Raw genomic sequence first — 14802 nt, forward strand, 5'->3', positions numbered from 1 at the left:
ACTTGTGCAATGCATAAGTAGGGTCCATAGTCCTACCTACAGTAAGTAACTCTTCCAGAAATCATGACTAGAGTTCATATTCTGATCTTAGTTCATTTCTTAACTTTCGGGAGACATTGCCATAACCGACATAGACCATGTGAGCTACATGGAATCCGGTGTTCTACTCCCACACCGAAAAGAGAGGATACTACTTGCCAAGGTAGGACCTACATACATAATAGCTATCTAGTGGATCCACTAAGCTAAGACCTATTTCGGCACGTAGTTATGGACCAAGGAGATTGCTACTAGAAACCTTGACTTGCTAGGCGTGGAGGTTTCCATCTCATGAGACAACATCTATGTTGGGAACCCGTACTTGATAAACGTGAATGTTCTCTTGGGGGAAGCCGGACTTGCTAAACGTGAAGCCCCCACTATCATTTTTCATGTTTACTAGGTGCTAAGCTCCAACTCCCTTTGTAAACATATTTAAGCCTTTATTTAACATTAGTTCATAAAATAGGCTTTAGGGACTTAATCCCTCATATCATATAACTCAAAGGTTTCTAAGATGAGAATGACCTTTCATCATAGAACCTACATTATGTGAGAATGACATTTCACATAGTCATAACATAGTATAGTTTAGAGTACATTAAGGAAACCTTTCAAGAGACTCACTTTCACTAGATTATCATAAACCTTATTCATTCATTCATGTGTGTCTGTACATATGTGGGAAATCCTTTCACATAAACACCTTTATACAACACATATTCATACCTTGTTAATCATACACTTTGCATGCATAATAAGATGTAAGGGTGCATATAAGAGTTAACCTTTCAATAGACACCATAACACATCATATTCATAGCTATACATGTAGAGTGTGTGTGGGCATATTGGTCCTCATAGTGACAGAATAGCAACAACATTGATATTCAGTGCACTTCCCCTCAAGGGATCACAACACATTCACAATGTCCCCAATTCATGAGCGATTCACATATAAAGCCCTTTTGGGATTCTAGACCACACACCCACACTTCATCATAGGAGGTAAGGAAAAATTCAACATTGAATAGGTACTCCTAACATGTATATGATAACACATTCATATAGGGGTTATATAGGTAGGGGTCATTCCACAATAGTACTTTACATAATCAATCATCTAGACCACACCTTATCCCTAACATTATCATTCACATTATACTCCTCATCATCAACACACTTTAAATATCATGCTATCATTAAGGATTTCATACATAACCTTCATAGCAGAAATTTATAAACATATCCATCATAGTCATCAATTCACTTCACACTATTCCCTTCAAGACCATGATCTCAACAAGCATAGATCGACAAGAAGTAAACACCACCACCATAAGTGGACCAAACCACAGAACATCAATTCTCATACTATAGACTACAAGTTAGGTCAACTTACCAATTCTCCAAGCCATGATCACCATGGATCAATCCTCAAACATTCATAATCAATTGACATAGATAGAAATAGGAATCAACAATGTAATTCAATAAAATAAAAATAATCCAAGTACAATTCTATAAACAAAGGGATCCACCCATAACTTTCCCCATAAGGCCATAATTCTCAACTCATCAATATACCAATAATTCAACATGAATAAGTATAGATAATCATAGGAAATATCAATACAATCTAATATAAACATAATTTCACCAATAGAGATCATATTCACAAAGACACACATAATAAGCCAATTTTCGAGAATTTGGGGATCATGGGTTATTCAAGAATTCCTTTGAAAATTCACTAAAAAACCCTAATTCCACATTAATTTATCAATAGAATGACTTAGAAAATTGTTTCACAAGGGACCCACGTTTAGATTGAAAATTGGCAATTTTGGTCTCTGAATAACTTTTGAAAATCTTTTATATAACTCCTTGAATGAGAGGTTATTCAAGAATCAAGAGTTATCATACCTTAATTATTGAAGACCCATGAAATTGAGGAAGAAATCAGTTAAAAACCCATCTTCTAGCTTGAGCTTTATCAAGGTCTTCAATGGAGTTTTTGAGAGAATCTATTTTTTAGAGGGAAGGGTCAATTTGAAGAATGGGGTCTAATTCTAAGTTTTGGGGTTTCAACAAACTTAAAATACCCTAAACAAGGTATAATAACCTTTTATAATAATTCCCAAAAATACCCAAACTACCCCTCACTTAGTTGGACCTTTTAAACAAGTCAAACTTGAGTTTTATTTTCGCAGATTTCGTCTTGAACCAATTCCGCGAAGCGGAGGTGTTCCCACAACTTTCTGGAAATTAAATATTCAGACAATAGAGTCTGTGGTGTCTCCGCGACATGGAGCCACTTTATGGCCATTGGTGGAGCAGGTCCGCGACGCGGAGCCACTCCCTCTATGCACAACTTCAAGCTGTGTTGGCAGCTTGTTTGGCCAAGGGTTGGGGTCCTCCTCGATGACCCTTAGGGTGGTCCCGGGGAGTCGTACCCAAAAATTTTGACCTTAAAATAATTTATTAAGACACTAGGGTCACCTCCACTGATTTTAGACACCAAGCAACACATAAAAACATAAACAACATACTAGAACACACCAACACGCAAAAGACTAGTTTTCGAATGTGTTGGTCGTCCGTTGACGTTTGACTTCCAAACTCTTTAAACTGACTAAAAAGTCTATTCTACATTATTTTAACAAGTTATTAATGCATAAAACACATGTGAGGCTCTGCTTTATCCTATTTCATTTTGAGGGTCATTACAACTAGCTTTCTTCTTCTAATTTTAGAGTGAAATATTTGAGAGGAAGAGCTTGATCTTCTTTTAAGAATTTGAGAGAATGAATTGTGTTTGCGTAATTTGGGGGTATAAAATCATTCTATAGGGCTTCCGTAGAAGGAAAAATGACATAGTATTGAGTTAAAATAATTGGGGGAAAAGACCCAAAAGTCCCTAACTAAAACTGCCGAATTGGCATAATGGAGGCCAAAACAGGTCGTCATCATCACCATGGCCCGTTAAACGGGTCGTGATGAAATTCTTCCAGACAGTGCCTTACTATTTTTGGCATAACATTTTACTCTGAGATGGGAATTAGGCAAACTTGGTGGCGTTGGAAAGAGGACTCGATTAGCTTTACATTGATTGGTCATCCTCCACCTGATGAGTTATATATTTGGACTCATTTAGTGCTTTGTTATTATATATTACGTGTCCTCAAATGCTTAATTTGCACCATAAACTGATGATAAACCCTAGATTTTCAGGTATATGGATTGAGGAACAAAGCAAGGATACTAACATGCAAAAAGGAACAAAACAACTGAAGAATTGAAGAAAGACAAGCCTGGTGATCGCCAATAACGTTTGGCGAATCGCTGAATGGCTAGTTGCACCGCCTAAAGTTCCAGTGTGCCAGCCCGAGGGAAGAAACCATGTCGGCGACAAAAAGGAGTAGTCGGTGCATCACCGAGCTATTCTGTGAAGTAGTGACAGATCGCCCAAAGTTACAGAACCCATGGATGTTGAATGCCAAGGCGAAAAGGCGATGAAAGAGATAGAAGGGCGGCTCGCCGAGTGTTTCGGCAAGCTCAACTTACTTTGCCGAGTAGCTCTTTGTAGCTTATTTTTGGTGACTATAAATTAGATTTTGAACATTTAGTTTAGTATCGATCTTTGGAAATTTTTTATTGCTTGGGACATCTAATATAATTGAAACGTTAAAATCAAAATGGCACCACTATCAGAGAGCGGTGTTGTTTGAAATTCTTTTGGTGAAGTTGAACTGTGTTCTTTTTAGCTATAGTTGAATCTACTTACTTTTATTTTTTATTTTTGTATTGCTTGTTAAAATAGAGGAGGAAAGGAGCATCAACGGAAGAAATGGTAGCCAAGTGGACCACAAAGATGATGTCAGAAACTTCAACGATGTCAACGACCCAGACATCAATGACCCAGCCCAAATTAGTGGTGTTGGGTTTATTCGTTTTCCTCCAGCAGAAGGAAACGTGGTGTTTCACATCACAAGCACCATGCTGCAGCTCGTTCAACTGAAGGGTTTATTTGAAGGGCTAGCTCATAAGGATCCCTATGAGCATATCAGGAACTTTGTTGATGTTTGTTGACAGTTCTCATTTAAGAACATATCATAAGAATCGGTCTTGCTAAGGTTGTTCCCATTTTCTCTAATGGGAGAAACATGCAAGTGGTTGGCTGATTTGCAAAGAGATTTTATCACTTTGTGGGACGAGCTTATTACTGCATTCCAAATGCGATTTTTCCCTCCTTCGAAGATCATGACACTTAGGTATAATATACAAATCTTCAAGCGTTTTGAGGGTGAGCCAATCTATGAAACTTGGCTGCAGTTTAAAAGATGGGGTTGCAATGCCCAACTCATGGATTGCCCGATAATATACTGCTGAAATACTTTTATAGAAGCCTCGAATCGGGAAAGAAGAGAGTGGTTGATCAACTTTCTCCTGGTGGCTTAATGCAACAACCCTATGCAATAGCATCCTAACTTCTTGATTGCATGACCAAAATTAATCGGGCATGGTACACTCGCGAAGACCAAGTCTCTCCTCTTACTTATAAAATGACAAAGGAACAGATCGAAAAAAGATCAAGAGAGAGACAAAAACATGGCTTAGATGATGACCCAGTTGGACATCTTGGCCAAGAATGTCACAGGTGCTGGTACAAGAAGTGTAAATGTTGTGGGTGTTGGTGTAAACCCCTATGAGGGAAAATTTAAAGTGTAGTACAATTAGGAAGTGAAGTTCCTAGACAAAAAAAATAGGAAGCTATGGTGCTAACTACCCAAGGCTAGGTGGAAATCAAGGTTGGAATAAAGATGAAGGTTGGAGAGAGCGTGAGAGAGATTGGTGTGATCTTAACTCCATTTGGAAAGAAAGGGAGGTAGAAAAGGATAGGTATGTTCCTCCCCATGAGCGTCAAAACCCAAAGATTCCGAGGGTGGCCGTACAGAAGATATGCTTTCACGCATTTTCAACAAGGTTAAAGGGTCCGATAAAGTTTTGACGGAAATAAAGGAGGATGTATCGACTCTCAACCAGATGGTGATTTCTAACTCTGTCTCTATCAAGCAGCTGAAGACCCAAATGGGTCAAATTTCTTCATATCTAAACCCAAAACAACAAGGGGGTTCCCTAGTGATACTATGGACAACCCCAAGAATGAACCTTGAATGGGTACTTGCGTTGTGCCAAGAAGTTAACTAAGGCACTTCTTGGGAGACGACCCATGTTTTTAATGATTTATGTTTGCTTTTGAATAATGGGTGTTGATTGTGCAGGTTGAAAAGTGGAATGTGTTTGAGAAATATAAGTTGACGAGCCAAGAGTCCAGTCGAAGACTATTCGAAAAGGCCCACGAGCTCGATTTAGACCTCCGTTGGACCCACAAAAATATTAAATGGGAGTCTGTAAAACTCGGTGGGTCAATGGCTGAAATGGCGACTCGCCAATCAGGTTGGTGGGCCCCATTTTTTCTACCATTTGGACCCCCAAATTAACTAGAGGTTCTGTAAAACTCATCGAGGTAAGTCACCACTCGGTGCATTGCCAAGTGGTTTGGCGTGGTCGACTAATACCGTTGAAAGGGTTGCGAACTGAAAGGTTTTAAAAGGCCAAATGGTTTAAATTTTCATAATATTTCACATTCTTTTATTTCGAGCCTCTTACACTCTGACCCACACTTTAGACTTTCCATATTTCCCTATTTTTATTGGTTTTTGTGTTTGATCTCGTGCTCTGATTTGGAATACATTGCCGCCTAACATATCAAATTCATAAAATTAAACATTCAGGTTGGTTTTTTGAACCCCAAACTCTAGATTTGTAGTTAAACTCAAATGTCGTAGATAATTTTGTAATGTTGTATATTGGTCGTGTGTTGAATTGTGTTTGATACATTCAGGTGTGTGTTTGATTTTGTTTTTGGGGGCTACCGGCTTGATTTTGGGAATGGGCATTGAAATTTGGCACGTTGAGAAATTTGGCGAGTTGGGTCGAGCTCGCTGAACTATTCGGCGGTTCGCTAATGTCGCCCTTTGATCGCCTTTAATTGCTTGAATTTGCTATTTGGAGTCTGTAAATTTCAACGGGAAGCGTTAGTTCACCGAGTTCACTCGGCGACTCACCGAAAGTTCCTTTGATCTCTCTTTCGACGCCCCTATATTAACCCCTAAAACACACTATGAATTTAGGCGGGATAGTCTAAGCTCACCGAGTAACGTCGGTGATTCGCCGAAAGGCCCTCCACATAGTAGACCTCCCATTGTTTTGGAAAATTTTTAAAGCTGTACTTTCGGTGAGCCAATGGCTCGCCAAAGTAACTCGACGACTGGTTCGACAAGTCTTTCTGCAACATGATTTGTGATATTTTCTTGAACTTTTTCTAACTATTGTCGATGTGTTTTGCAGATATGGCTAGCACCAACTGGGACGAGGGTGGCATGTTGCCTTGCAAACGAGCATAGGGCATCACAATAAATGAGGTAGCAGTTGTTTCCAACAAAAAAGGGAAATAAGGCACCTCCAAAGAGAGGCAAGGGCAAGGGCAAAGCGCACATAACTGAGATACCAGAGCACAACTATGACAATGATAGGGAGTCTTTTGATTCTCAGGCTGCATTCTTTGAGCCTGAGGATGACCAGCCACTTCATACCCGACGAGCTGAGATTCGTGCCAGTGTTCTTTAAGATCATCTAGGATCCCGGAGTCTACCTCTCCTGCTGCTGATACAGTGTCAGCTACGACACAGACGGTGGTTCCAGTACCACCAGTTCAGGGTCCTCCTCCCCGGTTACTCAACATGCTAAAGGCCGAGAGATTGAGGACATTTTTGGTGGAAAAAAGATTGTATATGGATGGTGTGGTAGACAAGTACCCTTTAGTGTGGGACACACTCCGGTACTGTAGGTTCGACATATTCACTAGTCCCTATGGCCCGTACATTCCCACATGGGTTCGAGAGTTCAACACTGCATACGGTGACTTAGTATCCAAGAGGAAGAAGAAGGCCAATGCATTCAGACCGGTAGAGTCTGTTGTAGTTCAGGGAAAGATAGTGGGATGTAGCAGCAATCACACCAATGTTGCATTTGACAGGACTGTAGGGTTTGAGCATGAATACGAGATCATGGCTACAACACAGACTCTGGATGAACTAAAGGGATGTCTTGGTCCCCTTATTTCTGACACCACCCCGAGGTGGATTATGGCCGGAGCCCCTATTGAGAAAAGGACTTGAATATAGCAGCCTGGTATTGGTTCAGGTTCATCAGCAACTCTGTCAAGGGTTCGCAGAATGAGTCCATCCTCCACCACCCAAAGGCGGCCTGTCTGGGAACCATCATCACCAAAAAGCAGCTCAACCTGGGACTGATTAGAGAGCAGGAGATGGCTATGAGGGCCAAACAGTGCTAGACTTCCCTTCCATTCATAGTACTTATCACAGAGCTAAGTAGGTGGGCTAGAGTTCCTTGAGACAAGAAGAGGGATATTGAGGTTACACCCACATCCTCCACAGACATCCGCCGCATTAAGGCTGAGTATATACGTGATCAGGCAGATAGGAGTAGAGCAGCTCCGATGGATACATCCTCGGAGATTGATGTTAAGTCATACCTGCAGAGGCACCTTTGCCATCTCCGGCCCCCAGTCCTTCATGTACATCTACTTCCAGTCCTTCCTAGGCCCCAGGTTCTACCACTGCCTCCCATCCTTCTACTTCAGGTACCACTGACTCGAGATATCCAATCACTCTGGCCATGCTCCTCAAGATGGGGCACCTAGCCCATTCTGCAGATGTGCGGGTTTCCCGGCTATAGGCCGAGGTGCCTTGGATGATTGAACGAGCCATCTTAGCTACTTTGACACACCTTCAGACATCTATTTATGCTCTCACGGCGAGAGTAGAGACTTCTAAGAGTCGACAGGGGATTACTACTTAGGTTCCGGCTTTGAAAGCTAGGTTTTCTGAGTTGAGGAAGCATGTGAACCATCTGAAATCGAGAGACTTCAATTAATTGTTTGAGTCGGCAGAGGTACCTGAGGTCTCGGGTACAAATGCTCTTGCTAGTTCTGTTATGCCTCTAGGTACCACCGGAGATGATATTATGGAGATTGTTGTTGCTGCTGAGTCTTAGGCCGAGACCGATGAGGAGCAACTTAGGGAGTGAGATGCGGTTGTGTATGATGATCTAGCCGACTTGGAGGGTGCTATGTTCGAGAATTCCCGACAGACCTCCTTGAGAGATACAACTATAGCTGGGTCGAGTGCGGTTATAGCTGATGTGACACCGAGCATTGATGTTTCGACAGATGGAGTGACTGTGTAGAGATGATCATTCTTTACCTCTATCTTTATTGTTTTTATTGACTTTGACTGTTTTTAGTTGCCTTTAAGGACAACTACTTTTCTTTTGTGGGTGGGGTGAGGTGTTTCCATACCTACCTTTTGTGATTTTGTTTTATTTATTAGTATTCGGTGTTTTGATCTATGTATGTGTTTTAATTTTAATTTGTGGATGGTTGAGCTTGTGGCTCTTTGTTTTGAATGAAAATGTTTTTGACCTATTTTGAAAAATTTGTGCCACCTCTGTTGTGTATGAAGGTAGTTGTTCTTGTGTGAATTTGAGTATCGATTATGATCAATACTGATGACCTAAATAGTGCTCTTAATTTAACGAAATGAATGTGCGGCTACGATGAGGCCAAATGAAGTTGCATAGACAATGTGTGAACTTTTTCCATCTCTGTTACTAGCCGATTCTCGAATGAGTCTCTTGTGATGAACATTGCACACTAGCTAGACAGTGTGCAGTCTCGTTCGATATTGGTGCAAATACCTTGTGTGATGAGCTTACCTTGAACATTGTTTGTGATGACACCTAGAATTTTCCCCTTTGGTCTGGTTGGCTAAGTGATGCAAGCTCTTGAAATGATCTTAGGCAACAATTTTAAAAGAGTGAAACAATTAGACAATATATCTCTTTTGTGGCTAACCTTGTGAGATGTGTGAACCTTATTTGAACCCCATTCAGCCTTATCCTTTTCTTGGAAGAAACTTGAACAAATGTGACCCCTCTTGATCCATTCACCCATAACTCTCATGAAGTGTGGTTTATTTGAATACCTAACTTAGGCCTTTGGCCTAAGTTGGGGGTGTGGTGAAACGAGAAGGAAATTCAAGAAGTGTAAAAAATTCCCCTTTGAACAATGGTTTAAAAAAGATGGAACCCCTCCATATTAAGAAAAAAAAAAAAAAAGAAGAAAAAGAAAAAGAATGAAAAAGTTGTGAAATAAGTGATGAAAATTGCAAAAGAAATGGGGTATCCGAAAGTCCAAGTGAAAGTGAATAATGGGTTGAATTATGAACATGATCAAAATTTGAAGAAACGGAAGAAAGTAATGTTCAGACCACATTTCATGAGGGTAGCAGCCACTAAGCCTAAATGACCATACCTTCCCACTCAGCCTCGTTACAAACCTTGAAAAGACCTATTTGATCTTGAGTGAGCTGAAACCAATGTTGATTGGAAAATAAGGGCAATCCTATGGGTGAAGTCATGCATGTGTTCATCTTTGTAAATGTGAGTGTCGTAACTGATTCTGGAACTATAAATTGTTGAGAAATTGTGTGTGAATATGGTATCATCTTTGTTCTGAGGGAATTCGAGTACCTTTGTTGAGCATAAACTTTCATTTGAAGCAAGTGATACACTCAAATTACACCTCTATTAAAGAAGTATAAGCGGTCGTCATCAAATAAAGAACCCAACTTGTAGGTTGGGGTCGAATTCCACGAGGAATATGGTTTAGACTTAAACTTAACTCACTATTAAATCCGTTTACTCAAACTGTTTCCGAAACAAGTAATTAAAGGGAGGGGTGATTTTTGTAAGAAAATAACTGATCGTTGTTTAATAAACAAGTGAGAACGATTCAAACTTTAAGTTATCAATATGAGAGAGAAACTAAGGTGTATGTGTTCCCCATAAGCTTTTGATGCAGTAATCCTAATAATAGTAATCCCTTCCTCGTGTTTTACATGCAAAGTTGGTAAGATAGGTATCCCTAGGTGATGGGTCATCCAAATAGGGAATTCACTACGCACCTTGGTCCGGCTACGAGTGTATACTTTACTAACCCTTACCTTCACCTCAGATTAGACATCACACCAATGTATGTCTTAGTTTTCACCCTCGCATCAATTGACATTAGACTATTAGATAACATCCACTAAATCTCTATTGTTAATTCTTTTCTCATTAACTACCTCCTTGGTTTGGCAAGTAGCAACGAGGCGAGTTCTAACGCGCGCACTCGTCAAAAAAACTTCTAAGTGAAAAAATTATCAATACCTACATAAATAGTATTCAAGAATTACTAAATTATTATTCATACTTTGTTAATTGCTCATGGTTCCCACAACCCTAATTGTGGATTTATCTACTCATGTTTAAAAAAATACAATTCATGAACTTACGATTAGAGTAGATGAAACATGATATCTACAATAGAATATCAAAGCGAAAATCTTATAAACCAAAATCCGGAAATCAAATTGCCAAAGTTTGCAAGTTAATTCCCAAAAAAAATATCAAGAACTAAATGTAAACAATAATGTCTAACCGCCAAAAACAAGGTTTACCTACCCTATTTATACAAAAACATGTCTTCAACAAAAAGGAAACAAACTAAGGAAATGTCACGACCCAAGCCTAGGGCCTAGACGTGACATGGCGAATGAGGAACCCGAAGGAACCCCAAACAAGCCTCTCAAACTTGTCATCACACTTCATCGGTCGCGGAAGTACATTCAACATTAATTAACGGGAAATAGGGACTAAGGGCAAACCATTTCAAAATGACATCATAGAACAAGAGTCAAGCTCATTTACAAAATACTTGTCCAACGCACACCTCTACATACATAGATAGGACGGGGGCCATGACATATTACCGGCTCCCCTCATAGTCAAAATACAATTACAAGCTAAAGTCTCAAAACATAGGAGTAGGAAACATAACATAGCCCTCGAATCATTGAGGACTCACCAACAACTAGAATAAGCACAGTACTAGCCACGTGAACGAAGAGAAGGATCAAGAGTAGCTCCGGTCCCTACATGGTGACATCATGTAGGCAAAATATGCGTTAGTACTTGGAATGTACTAAGTATGCGGGGTGCAACACAACAATAGAAAAGGACACAATCGAAATACAAGAAATAGTTTCAGAGGCATTATGAATAACAATATGAGGATGCATGATCAAAGTGAAGTCAAAACATGTTTAAGTAAATCTATACTAATAGTAGATATCATATGTGTATGCATGATCCAACCAATCTATAACCCCAACTTAGGATGGGGGATGCCGTTCACACCCGGACACCCTGGTGGCAAGGTATAAACCCCTCACATGGTTGATGTTGGTCACACCCCAAGCATCCTAGGTGGTGAGATATAAACCTCTCACATGGTTGATGTTGGTCACACCCCAAGCATCCTAGGTGGTGAGATATAAACCTCTCACATGGTTGATGTTGGTCACACCCCAAGCATCCTAGGTGGTGAGATATAAACCTCTCACATGGTTGATGTTGGTCACACCCCAAGCATCCTAGGTGGTGAGATATAAACCTCTCACATGGTTGATGTTGGTCACACCCCAAGCATCCTAGGTGGTGAGATATAAACCTCTCACATGGTTGATGTTGGTCACACCCCAAGCATCCTAGGTGGTGAGATATAAACCTCTCACATGGTTGTCCGGTTCTTTTCCCCCGGACCGGGCATGGTCATGCAACACTTTATATAGGAAATTCCCATTAGGCTCTAATGCAATCTCACGTATGGAATGAACATATACACAAGCTTAGTTTGTCATCAACACATCTCTGGATTTCCATACATCTCATAACTCAAGCTTTAAAGCATCGATTCATCAATTCTCCATAGTTGGACATTTTGTCAAACACCTTGAAGGCATGTAATGGAATCAAAGAGCATGGAAAATAGGGTAGTAATTATGCAGCCAAACCAGTGAACAACCTACAACAACACCTTTTTAACACCCACAATACCACATGAAAATCTCCACATCCATTCCAAATTTAGGTTCAAGTTCAATGAAGCGGGTGAACAGTAAAGACGCTCACTGGAAATTGCCTTTCCTGCCGGACGGATTTTACGAAAATGGGCATAACTTCTTCGTCCGAACTCCGAATGAGGTGAAACGAAGTGCGTTAGGTAGCTAACTCAAAGGGTTTTCCAAGGACATGTTATTGGCCACCCAATAATTTGTGTGCTAGGAGATAGGACCCTCCAAAGTAGACCCTCGAAAAAAAGGCTTCACTTGGAAAATTTCGGATTTTTGATACGGTTGCTCTAAAATTTGGGTTAGACCCATTTCCCACTCAATTTGACCCCCTAAACAAGAATATGAAGTCGGATTTTCGAAAAATGAAACGGATTTTTTTATATATAGCTAAACAAGTTTCCGGTAACTTCCGAAGCACATTTTTAAGAACTTTTTGGGTCATTTCAGGAAATAAAATTCTGGGACGTCACTTTTATTGATGACTCAACCTACGGACCATGGGTCGATCTACTGTCCGTGGGTCCCCTCCATTGGTCAACACTTAGAACTTTTCCAACAGCAGCTAGAACATTCACTCTCAGATCAGCAACGACGGACATGTATAACGGACCGTAGGTTGACCTACTGTCCATCGGTCCTCTTCCGTGGCTTCACACTTAAGATTTTCATCAGGTACTGGAACTTCAACTGTCTAAACACATTCGACGGATGTGCAGGACGGCCCGTAAGTCAACCTACGGTCTGCAGATCGCTTCATAGTTCCACACAAGGTCAAAATTCCTTGATGCTCCTATCTACACCTACCCATCTTTGGACCGTTAGAGGATCTACTGTCCATAGGTAACTCCGTGGGTGGCTATTTCTTCATATTTTCAGTAGTCATCTCACTCAACTGCGCCCAAACCTACTTCGTGCAAACATAACACATAAAACATTATTTCCAATACAAAATGGCCATAAACACACACAACTCTTAAGTGAAATGTATCAAAAATACTGTAAACTCCCGGTATATCAACACCCTTAACTTAAACTTGGTGTTTGTACTCAAGAGACACACTAACACTCTAAATGACATATGTGTAGAAGCAGACATACAAACTCAGCAATAACATGACCATTTCAACCCATTCCATCTTCTTAGTGCAAATCTTTTCTATTAGACTCGACAAGATAACTCATGCGGATCAAGATATGACAATTATCGACCAATAGACAACACAACATACACAATTCACAATCTCAAAGGCACCAACTTTCCGACAATGTAACTAGTGCCCTCACTTCAAATGAAATCATTTTCACACAGTAGATATGCATTTTGAGTTTTAGGATTCATTCAACACTCACGCTCAAAAGTGACTTCAAGTACAGTTAGTGCTCAATACCATAGGATCACCCTTATTTTCACTGCCTAGACTCTCCATACTATTTTCTAGGATCACTATAGGACTTTCTTAGCTTGTAACGTAAGCTCAGGGTCAGGTGTGGTACATTTTGGTACTTTTTAGTGATTTTTTTCCCTCGTTGACACTACATTAGTTTTTTACCTATTTTCTCAACCTATTTGTGACATCCTTTCATTTTACTTTCTTTCCCTTGACTCTTTTCAACGCAGATGTGACTTTTGACATTGTGGCTCTTATTTTTGCACTTTTTTCTTTTTCTTTCACTTTATTTTTCTTTATTTCTTTCAAAACTTTTGTTTATCATCTTTTTGCTTCTTTTGCACAAAGTCACATCCTCTTCAATCATTTCTTTTTTTCTCTTCAACACAAATCTTTTCATACCTATTTTTCTTTCAGTTTCCTCTTTCATAGCCACCCTCAACTTATGAACTTTGCATTAGTTGAGGGGCACAATATCTGATGTCGGACCAGGGCCAAGATCAAGGTAAATTTTTGGGAAATGTTTTAGAGATGGGAATTGAACTAATGGTATATAGGAAATAACATATGCCCTTTGGAAAAAAAATGGTCCAACACTTAGAAAAAAAATGAGGCGGGTGAACAGTAAAAACGCTCACTAGAAATTGCCTTTCCTGCCGGACAGATTTTACGAAAATGGGCATAACTTCTTTGTTCGAACTCCGAATGAGGTGAAACGAAGTGCGTTAGGTAGCTAACTCAAAGGGATTTCCATGGATATGTTATTGGCCACCCAATAATTTGTGTGCTAGGATATAGGACCCTCGAAAGTAGACCCTCGAAAAAAGGCTTCACTTGGAAATTTCGGATTTTGATACGGTTGCTCTAAAATTTGGGTTAGACCCATTTCCCACTCAATTCGATCCCCTAAACAAGAATATGAAGTCGAATTTTTGAAAAATGAAACGGATTTTTTAATATATAGTTAAACAAGTTTTCGGTAACTTCCGAAGCACATTTTAAGAACTTTTTGGGTCATTTCAATATCTCCCCCTTGGGAACATTCGTCCCCGAATGTGGAAGAGACGTACAAGGCAAGACTTAGTAAGAACATATCAGCCCCAACATGAATGCAAAATTTTTATTTAAACATCACTTCAATATTTCAAAACTTAGTGTAAAACATCCATAACTCATCAATTTAAACATATATGCACATTAATGATTCAGGGGCTGAAATGTAAGCCTCAATGGGGTACAAAGGACTTGATTTAATACCTTAGGCTTGAGTG

The sequence above is a fragment of the Solanum tuberosum genome, unplaced genomic scaffold, assembly GCF_000226075.1.
Source record: "Solanum tuberosum cultivar DM 1-3 516 R44 unplaced genomic scaffold, SolTub_3.0 scf00203, whole genome shotgun sequence".
Classification (NCBI taxonomy): domain Eukaryota; kingdom Viridiplantae; phylum Streptophyta; class Magnoliopsida; order Solanales; family Solanaceae; genus Solanum; species Solanum tuberosum.